Source organism: Colobus angolensis, unplaced genomic scaffold (assembly GCF_000951035.1).
Source record: "Colobus angolensis palliatus isolate OR3802 unplaced genomic scaffold, Cang.pa_1.0 Scaffold53, whole genome shotgun sequence".
In the NCBI taxonomy this organism is placed as follows: Eukaryota; Metazoa; Chordata; class Mammalia; order Primates; family Cercopithecidae; genus Colobus; species Colobus angolensis.
This window is the reverse complement of record NW_012118821.1, coordinates 6,717,078-6,730,601: the sequence shown is the minus strand read 5'-3', so window position 1 is coordinate 6,730,601 and position 13,524 is coordinate 6,717,078.

The following is a 13,524-nucleotide window of genomic DNA, read 5'->3' as shown; positions in this document are numbered from 1 at the left end:
GACCTGGGAATGGATCCATCCCGTTAATGTGTTCATCCATGACCTGGGAATGGATCCATCCCGTTAATGTGTTCATCCATGACCTGGGAATGGATTCATCCAGCCATGAGGACAGATGCCTTATGACCCAGTCACTTCTTAAAAGATCACCACCACCCCCCATACTGTTTCATTGAGGATTAAGTTTCAGCATGAGTTCCAGAGGGAAAAAACATGCAAACCATCGCACTGGAGCAGCAAGTGAAGTTCCCAAGTCCCCTGGATTCCCTGGGACTAGCCTACTACCAAATAGGCATTTGGATCGCAGTCAAGGGGCTACCTGTCCCTGCCCTCGTGTGGAGATCACACAACGCCGCTGCGTGTTGTTCCCCCCCTGCCCTCGTGTGGAGACTGTACAGCATCGCTCCGTGTTGTCTCCTCCCTGCCCTTGTGTGGAGACGGTACAGCGCCGCTCCGTGTTGTTTCCTCTGGGTGGCCCGTGTTCCGGAGACCCTCCAGCCCTCACGTTCTGTGATTCTAACAGTTAGAAATGAATGTCTTGCCCCTAGTATCCGGGAGGATAATTCATGGCAGTGGAGACCACAGGAGAACTAAATGGAAACATGGGTGGAGGAAAAGTAAACTGTGTTGTTCAGTGAAACCCTAAAATCATCTATTTCCTTTTATTCCCTTGGAGTAGACTAGGGACCATGTACATCAAAGACCCTTGTGCCTTTGGCATGGAATCTTTGCAACAGAGTGAAAACCTTTGAGGTTCCCAGATCGACTCTGAGAATCTGCCTTACTCTCTTATTTTTTGAAAAATGAGCCCAGCCGAAGGTGGCTTCCGACACTCAGAAGGCATACCACGAAGGGACTTTGACTTTTGTTAGAGAACTTGAGTCGGGGTGAGTCCGCCTGGGCCCCTGGATGATACTCTTTTTTGAAGGCAATGAGAGTGGCCAAGGTTGTGTTCTGGAAAGTGATGGTCACAACACACAACCGGGGAAGGAAATGCCATCTGGAATTGAAGGAGAAATTAATCATGACTGGGGATGTTGGTGTGTAGAGAGAGGATTCTCAGACAGAACAGCACTGACCTGCTCTCTGCATAGGTCAGGCATGTATTTCTTCTCACCGTGAAGGGAGGAGGTCATGCCAGGTAAATCTCGAGGCACTTCCACACCTGAAATGTGCCTGGCAAATACGTGGGTTCCCCGGTGTGGCGGTATGAGAGTTCTTTTCTCCTTCGCCATGGTCAGGCAGGTCTGTGGCAGTTTCAGACACTCCGCTGCATTCACACTCACAAGCGGTTTGTTTACTTCCTTCAGCATGAAGGAAGAACTGAAGAAAGTGCTGGCATGCGCTTAATTTTGAAATTGGCAGTGAAGTGATTGTATGAAGTCATTGGTCAGCATAATGCCAATTTCAATGGTGTGTGTGTATGTGTGTGTGTGTGTGTGTGTGTGGTACTGAAGAAAGCTTTCAGTAAATTCTGCTTTGCTGTTTGAAATACAACTTGGTCCTCTGGATGTCTTTCTTGGACTTACGTGGTTTTTTTTCTTTATGGCTTTTAGTGTAATTTCTCTTTAAAACATGTAATAATTTAGCAATTAGAAAAGGAATAATGCATGCTTTTCTTTTTTTAAGTCTGATGTTAAAGCAGTCCATGGGTTTCCAGTTATCTCTTACTGTATCACAGAAAGGTCCGCTGCTTCATAGACATTTAACATGTTGCGATTATCTTTATGATAATAAACCCTTATGAGGATAATGATTATGTACAGTGACAATATGACCAGGAAAAAAAATTAATTTCTGAGGGGTGGAGGCGTTTTCTTTTCCAGACTGAATTCCTATAAAGGTACAGTTTTTTTCTCTTAGAATGTGAACTACTCTTTTACAGACCTGCACCGAGTACCTACTGTGCCCATAGCACTGTGAGTGGAGTCCCTGCGATCCAGAGTACTTGATACAGATCCAGCCTTAGGAGATAGTAATGTATTTGGAGAGATGAGACATGCATGCATCCTAAGGACAAGAGGACACTAAGAGCCAGAGAACACTAAGAGAGGAAAGCTCCGATGCAGGGATCTTGCTGTGGATGACATCCTTGAGGCCATGCCTTCATGTCTGGCACATGACTTTGAATACCCACCCCCCCCTTTTGTCCTTCTGCCTGGAATTTCTTTCACTCACATAACAACGTCACTCCAACCTTAAAGCCCAGCATGAATAGCCCTTCTTCCATGAAGCATTCCTGACTTGGCCACCTGGAAATGCTGTGTTTTCTTGGAATTCCTAGGCAGTGTGTGGTATTGTGGGAGTAATATTAGTGACAGTGTTTGATTGGCATTTGAAAATCTCTCTCTCATTTGCTAAATACATGTGAAATTGAAACAGCCTCGTTGTCTGGGGGTAATACCCGAGGTTTGTTGTCTCATGGCCAGGGAGAACAAGGACACGAACGCATGAAGAGTGAGGTTGAGAGTGGAAGTTTAACAGGTGAAAGAAAGAGAATAGCTCTCCGCTACAGAGAGGGGTCCTGAAAAAATGGTTGTCGGATCCATAGTGAAATACAAGGAGTTTACAGGTAAGCTGGTGGGGAAGTGATACCTGATCTACACAGGGAGCTAAAGACTGGTTAGACCAGGTGTGCCATTTGCATAGGACCCAAATCTCTGGTAGCCCCCGCCCTAATGTTTTATTATGCAGGCGGGTTCTCTGCCTGAACTGTACCATGTTGCCCTTTTATTTATTACTGTACACGTGGTAACAGAAAAGGGAAGATGGAGCCTCCGTGTTGGACATGCCTGGCCCCAAGGTAACTCTTTTCTATTGGTGCAGCTGCTGGCATCCCCCATCCAAGCTTCTAGCTTCCTTATTTTTGTTTGCAGCTCCATTTTTCAGGCTGTTCTTTGTTACAAGAGAAATGATTTTGGGGGGCAGATTTTTGGTAGAAGGGAAGCTCTGCCAAACACTCTTTTGCCCTCACTGCCTGCCTAAATACTTTCTTTCTACCTCCTATATCAAAACTTTGTGCTATTTAGCCTTCTGACTGAACACTGGTTTCCTCATCTGTGAAGCCACGTATCTCATCAGATTATGGATAGTTAAATTCACTGAAATAGGGAAAACTTCTAACACTTAGACCAGATAGTTAATAAAACATTAGTTCTTCTCCATTCTCTTTTACTTGAATATTTATGCACTTGTCTTATTAACTGCAGCATAAGCTTCCAGAGGCAGGGCAATGCCTTTCCCATTACTGAGCATAGGCATTCATGCACAGAAGATCTTCAGTTAATGACTGGCCCCACCTTGCTAGTCTCCATGGTTTATGTCATTATGATGCCAGTGTTGAATTTGTGGTGGTCTTTGAACTATGATTGATCATTGAAGGGAGATGACAAGATTATTTTGATAATTTTAAAAGATGGATGAAGAAGGGGACTGTCCTCAGCACGGAGAAGCAGAGGTCAAGGATGAAGTTGTACTTGGACTTGAATTAGGCTAAGTTATAAGTAGTGATTTGATGCATGAAATCCACCTTCTATTTTTGAGATACTGGAGGATATCTTTTCTAAATCGTGCCTTGTTCCACAAAGAGATACTGAGGCCTGAACAGACAGGATCATAGGTAACATCAGGAGTCCTCAGGTAACATGAACATGAAATACCTGAAAAATGTATGTTTGATTTTTATCCTTACTGGCCAAGCAAGGAGTCTCTGGGTTGAAATGTTTGTGTGCGTTTAGAGATAAGTGAATCTCCAATGATTTTGGGGGCATGAAAGTTAATATGCAGCACATTCTGATCCGATATACCTTCTTTGTCGGCTCCATCCTCTTTTGGATTGATGAACCTCTCTCGGTATCATGTCACTTTCTGAGCTCATAGACATTCCTCAACACACAATTAAATTCTTCGTGACTTTGTTTTCTAAGTTAAACCTTTTCTTGCCTCCTTCCTCTTCTCAGAATGAATCTGTGTAATTGGATGTGTAAGGTCTGCTTACTTGCCATTTACCTGAATCTATTTCCAAAAATGACAGAACTATTACAAGAGAAGACTATTACAAGAGAAGAGGCCCAAACAAACCCTGCAGTTTTAACAAATTTCCTTTTCCCCTTCCTTTTTCCCTCTCTCCCTCTCTCTTTTCCTCTTTCTTCTTTCCTCTGTTTAATTGATGAGCAAAAGTCTTTAGCTAGTTAATTACATATCTAGAGTTAAAACTCAGGGTTTCTGAGTCATGTGTCCTTGGTGTGCAGTCATTGGGTGAGGAACTGGGGTTGTTAAAAATGAATTTAATATAGTCCCTCCTGTCAAGCAGCCGCAAACTAGAGGCAGGCATGGGACACCCTGTATGCCCAGGAGTGGCTTTGCATTTGAGAACCATCCTTCTGGAAGCTATGTGGGGAATGGGTCAGCCTGGTCTTGCATTTTCCTCACTCCCCTCCTGGCCCACTCCAGCAGCTGGTAGGCAGAACTGTAAAGGAAGTAATGATGTAGCTCAGGAAAGAGGCATGAGGTTAAAGTAAAACTGTGGCAAGGGTAGCAGAGATGGAAAACAAAAACAAAACAAAACAAAACACAGCAAGAGAACACATTGGCTTCCAATGTGAATTTTCATTCTTGAAAGAGGGAGCATGGTTTTGCACTCAACACAGTAGCAAGGAGTTTAGGTATAAAATTAGGATTTCTGCACACAGAGGAGTTCTGCCTGCGCGTGCGTGCTTGGTGCCCCGTTTGGAATTGTTCACAGACAGTTGTACTCAACAAGTGTCAACTGTGTGCCCCACCATAGCTGGCAGGCCTGTTATGAGGATATTTACAAGAAATGTGAAACAGCCCTGCAGACACATGCACTGGGACGAGGCACGGCTTTTCTGGGCCTGGAGGGGAAACAGGAAAATAGGACACGATCTCAGCTCACGAGGAGGGCGTGTCGGAGGCCATCATAGGAGGAGCAGCCCCCACCACACATGCAAAGGCAGGTGGAAGCTCTTTGGTGAGTGGGCCTACAGCACCAGACATGTACATGTACGGAGAGCAGCTTTCTGTCAATTACTCAATTATAGAAATGTCTGTATATTCAGGGCCTTTATGGAGTTTAAGGGACCAGTGCCTTCCAGAGGGAGAAGCTTTTCTAAGCCTGAGGCATAACGCAAAACCTAAGCACAAATAGCGGGAAGGTGGGGCGGGGACCCTGTGGCAAGTGTGGAGCTGCGGCCTGTGCGGTGGCGCAGAGCTTGGGGAAACGGGACGGGATTGCATCTTCAGGATGCATCTTCAGGATGAAGCTGTTTTCCCATCCTTTCCAGGTAAATAAGGAAATAGGCACGAGATTTATAAAAATTGCTTTTGATAATTATCATCTTAAAAGGAAATGTCTCTTTTACCTTCTAGATTGCTATGCTGTTTGTATTTGGTGAAGAGACAGAAAATTTGCCTAAGTTTATTGGGGTTTTCATGTATTAAACTTTCAGTTTTTAAACAGGATGTGTATTTTAGGTTTGAAGGAGTTAAATGTTTAGTACCGTTAAAAAAGAAAGAAAAGGAAAAAAGACACCCCCCCAGCCCCTGCAACACACACACAAATACCAAAATTGCACATTCAGCATTGGAGAAGTTGTTTACTCAGCAACAATTGTTATACCCTGACCTTTGCAGGCACTTCAAAGTCTTAGCCCATATATTTCACAGTAAGAAGAAATGGTGGTTTAAATGGACCATGTGAGGATGATTATGACAATATTGGCCAGAGAAACACTGGAATATTTTAAAATTTGAGTTAGTCTCCAAATGGTGGATGTTTTCTTCACCTTCTAGCTAGGATGCAGAAACAACAGCAACACGAAGACTAAACAGTCATGGTCAGCGTCACCCACTTTGGTCTTCCCAGAACCTGAAAAGTCTGTATTCTGAGGTTTGTTTGGGGAGAAGGATGAATTGCCCCTGGAGAAATCCCCAGTCACCAAATGTCTAAAGCAGCCCACTATAAAAAGAATATTTTAAGAGGTCAGTAGTAGCCAAGTTCTCTTTCCATGACAACCTCCTGTCTTGCGTTTTGAAGTACAGTAAATATTGGCATGAGAAGGGGAGTGATTTAGGGGCTATTTTCAGGAGGCCTGAAGCATTTCAACTTTAATAGACTAATCACCGAACAGAGTGTTCCGTGAACAGGTAAATAGGAAGTCCGTGGTTAGGGCAGTAGCACAAGCTTGTGCATTGAAGATGATTCTTGAGCTGGTGTTACTCCTGATGGGATTTTCTGTGGCCAGGTCTCTTACACATCCTGGCCACTTCCACCTGGGAGCTCTCCTGATCCTTGAAGATTCATGCTTCTCCCCTGTACAGGCTTGTTTTCCCGACCGACCTTCCTCTCTTGGCTTTAGCTTTAGTTCTTTGGTTCATGGTGTCAGGAGTTTTTACAGCCATCCACGCAGGACATTTTGGAGACAAGTTTGTCTCCTCCTCCTCCCCACATACCATCCCCCACGCTGTATGATGTTCTCCCTTTCCGTGACTCTCCCAGCAAGCCTTTGCTTCTCCAGTTTCCCATGGTCACCCGCTGAGTCAAGGTTCTTATCAGTTCGTCCATGTGTGATAATGAATTTTACCCATCACTATGCATGTAGGTCATTCTTCCTCCAGTGAGAGTTTATTCTGACAAATTACTACAAATCAAGCTTTGAAAATGTTATGTGAAACATGTAATTCTTCATCTACAGAAGACACCGTTCGTTTGTCATCTGCGACAGAAAACTTCCCTTGGGGCGTATGGGCACCAGTGGTTATAGGGGAAGGAGGATGAGTGTGAAGGGAACCTGCCCAGGGTCTTGTTAGTGCCCCATTGTGCCCCACCCTTGCCCCTTTTTGCATGGGGACTTTGAGGAACCCCTCAGCCTTGTCCTGTGGCGGTCTGCCCTGGAGCAGCCCCCAGTCTTGGGAGATAGAGTTGGTAGATCTCAGCCCCTGCTCTCTACTTCTGGGTAACTATGAGGCAGGGGTGTGACAGTGACTGACTGAGTCCTCCATGGGACTAAGCGTCCATTAACCTTAGCAGTGACCGGAGTGGTAAATCCTTCACTTGTACTTCATTCACTTCCTCACGTCTACAGCAGTTTCCTTAGCTCGAGAAACTCACCTACCAAATAAATCACTTGCATAGGAATCATTGTCTCAGGGTCTGCTCTTGGGGAAGCCAAATTAAGATACTTCCATAGACTTCTTTTTTTTTTATGTGCAAAATGAGGGAAAAGTCAAAAGCTCGCTGGAAATGTCAAATGAATTAAAAGTTCATGAACATCTTTGCACACTCAAAGCACTAAGCTACTTGATTTGGGAACTCATGTTTCAGTGGACCTGGACCTTCTATTAGCATTTTAAGGAACAGTGTTTTTTTCAGAAACGGGTGACTGCGTGCAGTGGGTTGTTGATATCTGTGGAGTAGGGGAAATGGTGTCCGCTTCAAAGGATTCTTAATTCCATGGGATTTGACATTAGTTGCTTTTGAATGGTATGTCTCTTCTCATTACTCCCAGAATGGTATCATGTAAAACAGCTCGGTGTGGGCAGCCACCCTGTCCTTGCTGATCCTTTCTCAAGGGCCTTCTCTTCTCTGGGCAACCCTTGAGAAGGCTAGAAGAGGTATGTTCTAAACTCTTCTGGCGTTCCATATTTTCGTTTGAAAATACAGAAAGAGAATATCTTGCAGGATGAGTTGCAAGTTAAAATATGTGGGCATAGTACTTTCTTATATTATTTTGGTTGAAGGAGGCGAACAGTCAACACTTCGGGCCCAGAGCAGGCAAGGTTAGAACAGACTCCTGGTGGGTGCAGCTGGCTTTGCCAATGGCTCTTTACCTCCTCAGCTGGGACAAACCACTGATTTATTCTGAGAACATAGAACACGGCTCCAGTAATTGAAATGTGTTCTTGTGGCTACAGCAGTCCTGCGGGTCCATGCCTGCTGGCCCATCGCCTGGTCTTGAAGACAAGAGCTTTGCTCCCCCTACTGGGATCAGTCTATTCTCATCACAAGAAACAAACACGTTTGAGAAAACAAATCCTTTTCTCCTACCATATAAAATAACACCCAGAATTACCTGTCAATGTGTTTTTTACAAATTTAGCCACAGTGTCTGGAAAAACGCATCAACTCTTCTTCAGGGCAAAGCAGGCACTGTGAAGTTGGTGAGGGCATTGCCAGTGTCTCTTGGCATCATCCTCCTCAAGCATGACTGGTGGTCAGAGCCCACGGTGTTTCCGGGTATTGTGTGTTCAGGCTGTCCCATTGAGTCCCTGCAGTGGTGGTGAGAGGCTGGTGAGATGTGGGGGTTCCTGCTGGTCAGATGAGATCTTGGGCTCAGGGGCACTGTGGGCGTAGCACAGAGCTGCACCTCGAGAGCATAGCATGTGGTCTCAGGGTGCACCCAGGTATACCGCCTCTTGGTCCAGGGCTGTAGCCAGTAGGTTAGGTAATACCCCATCCTTGAGGCTGAATGTCAGTAGTGATGACAATAATGATGGCCATTCCTGTAGTGCATCAATGCCATTACTGGCCTTGTTAGTAGGGTGCCACATCTGTTAACTTATTTAATCCTCATTATTCTAAATGGTGTCATGGGCTTAACCATGTCCCCTTAAAATTCATATGTTGGAATCCTAACTCCCAGTACGTCAGAGTGTGTGACCTTATTTGGAGAGAGGGCCTTTACAGTGGTAATCAAGTTTAAATTAGGTCATTGGGGTAGGCCCTCACCCGGGATGACTGGTGTCCATATAAGAAGGGGAAACTGGGAGACAGAGATACACATAGAAGGAAGATGATATGAAGAGACACAGGGAGAAGATGGCACCGACAAGCCAGGGAGAGGGGCCTGGGGCAGACCCTTCCTCTGAGCCTCAGAAGGAACCGACCCTGCCCACACCCTGCTCATGCTCCTGCATCTTCCAGAAGTGTGAGAAAATACATTTCTGCTATTGGAGCCACTCAGTCTGTGGTGTTTGTCACTGCAGCCCCAGGAAACTAATGAAAGTACAGGCTGAGCATTCCTAATTCAAAAACTCCAAAATCTGAAATGCTGCAGAGTATGAAACTTTGAGTGCTGACCATGCCACAGGGGGAAACATTCATATTTGACCTCATGTGACGGATTTCAGGCAAAATGCAGTCAGTCTTCCTTTCATGCACAAAATTGTTACAAATCTTTTATAAAAGTTTACCTTCAGGCTGTGTGCGTATAAGGTGTGTATGGAGCAGAAGTGAATTTCATGTTTAAACTTGGGTCCTGATATGGTTTGACTTTGCGTCCTCACCCACATCTCATCTTGTAGCTCCCGTAGTTCCCGTGTGTTGTGGGAAGGACCTGGTGGGAGGTGATTGAACCATGGGGGCGGGTCTTTCCCATGCTGTTCTCGTGATAGTCAGTGGGTCTCCTGAGATGCGATGTTTTTAAAAACAGGCGTTTCCCTGCACAAGCTCTCGCTCTGCCTGCTGCCATCCACGTACAATGTGCCTTGCTCCTCCTTGCCTTTCATCGTGATTGTGAAGCCTCCCCAGCAATGTGGAACTGTAAGTGCAATAAACCTCTGTCTTTTGTAAATTGCCCGATCTCGGGTAAGTCTTTATCAGCAGCATGAAAACAGACGAATACACGTCCCGTCCCCAAGATATCTCATCAGGTATATGCAAATATTTCAAAATCCAAAACACTTCTGTTCCAAGCATTTCGGATGAGGGATATTCAACTGGTACCATTTTCCTCATTTTATACAGGAGGAAACAGGCCTGGAGAGGGAGGAACTTGCCCAGGTCTCCTCAGAGAGCAGAGGCTATGGTGGACAATGAGCCCAGGGTCTGTCCCAGTGTCCACACCCTCAGCCACCAGCTTCACCAGGTGGTAACTTGCACCTTCTTTCTGCACAAGCCACAGGACTGTGTTTTTCTCATCATGCGGTGGCTTCTCCAGTGGCCTAGCCCTTCCTCCTGCAGCCCTCATTCCTGTTTGAAGTTTCGAACCAAATTTATTGTCCCAAAACATGACCTGCACAAAATTGAGTGCACAGAGTCATGTGTAAAACTAAACTTTGAGAATATGAATTTTGTGCACTAAAATCACTCTTGTCTTTACCTTGCTTTCCTTATTTGACACATTTTTCTTACTTGTTTTTCTTTTTGCAAAGTATAACATACACTTCGTAAAATAACTGGCAAGTATAGAAAAGCAGAAATACTTAGTGACCATGTCATTTTACTTTGTGGTGTGTGGTCACTGGGTTTCCCATTGTTCTTTGGCCTTGTCCTTGTTGCAGGAGTTCCAGCTGATTGGACAGTAACCTCTGGCTGGGAAGCCATGCCCAGTCCTCTTGGGACGGGTATGCAGTTTTCCATGTTCTCCTGAGTCCCTTTCCGTTTCCACGTCTGTAAACTGTTGCCTGCTTTACTATTCCTGCAGTTGTCTGGTTCCTTGAGTGGGCCTGCCTTCTTTCTACTGGGAGCCCCAGTAGGGATGGTAGGGATGGCCAGGGTGTGGGGTCCCAGTGATAGGGCTGTCTAGTATATGAGGTGATTCTAGTCTTCTTCAGCATATCTGCCAGAAGGATAATAAATGTTACAAAACTAAAATATGGAGCAAACCAGGTCATGGGTGAGTTAAGACTGAATAACAAATTGGATTCTGAGGTGGGGTCTGGCAGAGAGCATGCTGCAGTTTCAGGATCGATGAGAGATTTTTCCTTAACCCTTCTCTTTTGCAGTCTTCAGCTGTGTGGAACTTGCTAACATGGGGCAGTCAGTTATTCTAGACACAGACAGCTCTGGCACCTGTGTGGGGAGTGGCAGCACTGCTCACCTGGGCCTTGGAATCCCGTCCTCTGATTTGCCATGTATCTGAGTGATATCAGATGGAGTCTTGGACAGAGGCACTCCCTGGGCTCTCACTAGTTCTGACTTTCACTTTGTTTTTGGCATGGATTCAACTCCCAGTTTCCAGTTACCTAAGCTTGCTTCTCTACTTTTCAATGGGACCTGGGATATTTCTCTACTGTGGGATAAGAGAGTATACAATGTTTATTTCTAGATTCCTGATTTCGTTCTTTTGAACCGAATGCAGTTTCCTTTATAGTCTTTTCTTAATGGTTTTCAAAAAGAGGGGATCGCAGATTGGTTCATGAATGGAGAGCCTTGGAAGGGGAGTCTCATTTCTTCTCACACAGGCCCCTGGGGAGGAATTACTGTCTCCCCCAGGGTTCCGATCCAGCTCGCAACCTTATACAAGTAACTTCAAATCAAGCTGAAGCCACCTAAACCCACCCATTTCCCTTGAAGCCAGAGCCACAGCAAACAGCAGAGTGGATTCTAATTTTAACTGGTCTGCCTCCTCTTCTTTCCCTCCTCCTCATTCCAGGCCTAAATTGTGGGCACACGCTCAGTCATCTGCCAGGCAGGTCTGCAGCAAGATTGAGTGACAGTCTGAAATGCTGCTGTACTTCTGTGTTCAACTGTCAAACTTTGGGAGATAACTTTCCTCCTAGCTGCAAAGGGGAAATTATGTAACTTCTTATGCTAACTGCCACTTACCCTCTTTAACTGCACATGGCTTCGTATGTTTATCACTTATTTTTTCCTTTTTAGAATAATTTTTTAGGTGGGTTGGGTGGAACGGAAATAGCCCTGGGGGGGGTTTTTCCTCGGGCTAATTGCTATTTCTTGGAGTGGGGCTGTGGGATTGGAAGATTCCCCTTGACAATCCTTTTCCTTTTCTGGTTGCCTCCCTTCCTGGCCTCTCCAGCACATAAACCGTCTTACCTTAGAGATTGACTGTTTGGTGCACATGTTGCGCAGGATCATAGCTAACAAGGCAGCCGGCTGTGTATCAGGGTTGCGTTCCACCCCAGAGATGCCGTGTATCCCAACGAGGCCAAGGACTGCCGTTCTGTTCCCGACCCACATCCAGGCCCAAACTCCCACAAAGGACCTACAGATGCTGGCATCTGGCAAAGCGGAAGATCCGCAGCAAAGAGTTTAGCTCTTGACTAGAAAGGTGCACGCCCTCTAACAGTGGGGGATAATCGTTACAATAATGGTAAACACCAGCACCCGTGAAGCCCAAGAGGCGGTCACATTTATGGTTGGAAGAGTAGGATTCTGGAGCCGGATTGACTCTGTTTGAAGCGAGGCTCTTGACATTTACTAATTTTGTGCCATTGGACAAATTGGGGAACTTTAAAGGCTCATTTTCTTATCCGTGAAATGGGGATGAACATGCCTACTTCATAGTTTACTGAAAGGATTAAATGAGGCAATATACCACTAATGCAGGTTCAGATGGTGCCTTAGTTACTGGAGCTAGTGTTAAGTGTAGGCAGTTTGCCACAGTCACGTGGTTGGGTGTCTGAGCTGGGGTTCAAACTCAGTGGCCTCTGATCCCAGAAGATTGCACACTTTTTAGTATAGGATGTTGTGTCTAACATTAGGATGTCGTGTCTAATATTAGGCTCATGTGGTGTCTTAGGATCTTTGGATAAAGAGACTTAGCCTCTTATCCTAAAATTGTCATTAACTGTTCAACCACAGACTAGTTGGATTAATTTTATTGTACTTCCTCCATTTCTTCTGTGTGTATTGGCATGTAAGGCTCTTGTATTGCCATCAAGCATGCAGATTAAATGCTGATGGAAGGTGGCCCGGGTAGAAGGTCCTCCTGGTCACCTCATAGTACAGGGTGGGCATCTCCTCAGCAGACCAGCCCAGCAGCACAGTGCACACTGTCTGCTGGAAGATAGGCCAGTGAGGATGAGGTTAAGAAAGGGTTTCACATCAGGTGTAAGTCTTTGGAGTGGAAATGGAATTTTAGGAAAACTAACTTTCTTCCAATATTTACTAGAGAAAGGAGAAGATTGGAAGGGTGAGATGGATTTCCACCATCCCTAGAAAATTGTCAGTACCCACCACAGGGGTCAGCATATGGTCCATGGGCCAAATCTGGCCCACTGCCTGTTTTCTTAAATAAGGCTTCACAGGCACACAGCCGTGCCTGTTGGCTTACGTGCCATCTCTGACTGCTTCGTGCTCCAGGATCAGAGTGGTCTTTTCTACAGAGACCCCACGGCCTACGAAGCCTGAAATGTTTTCCATCTTGCCCTTAGCAGGTAGACTTTACCGATCTGTGGTCTACAGCGTTACTGGACTTCAGGATAGCACGTTGTTCACCACATGAGGAAGGATGTGGAAATTAAGAGTAAGTGAGAATTCTGGAGGATCTAGTTTTTCAGGCTATGACTCATGCCCATTAATTGATCTTAGATTCGTCATTTACCAGCTCCACCTCATTCTCAGCCTGTAAAGTGGGAGGGTGGAAGTTACAGGCATATCTGTTCTCCAGGAGTGCTGAAGAGTATAGATGTCTCAAGAAGGGAGAAAGGCGTTTGTAGCATGATTCTGCACATTGTCAGGATTATGGCTGCCTTATGACCATCAGTGTCACATGCATTCTAATTTTCAGAAAATAATTAAATACAATATTGTGGTTCAGAGCA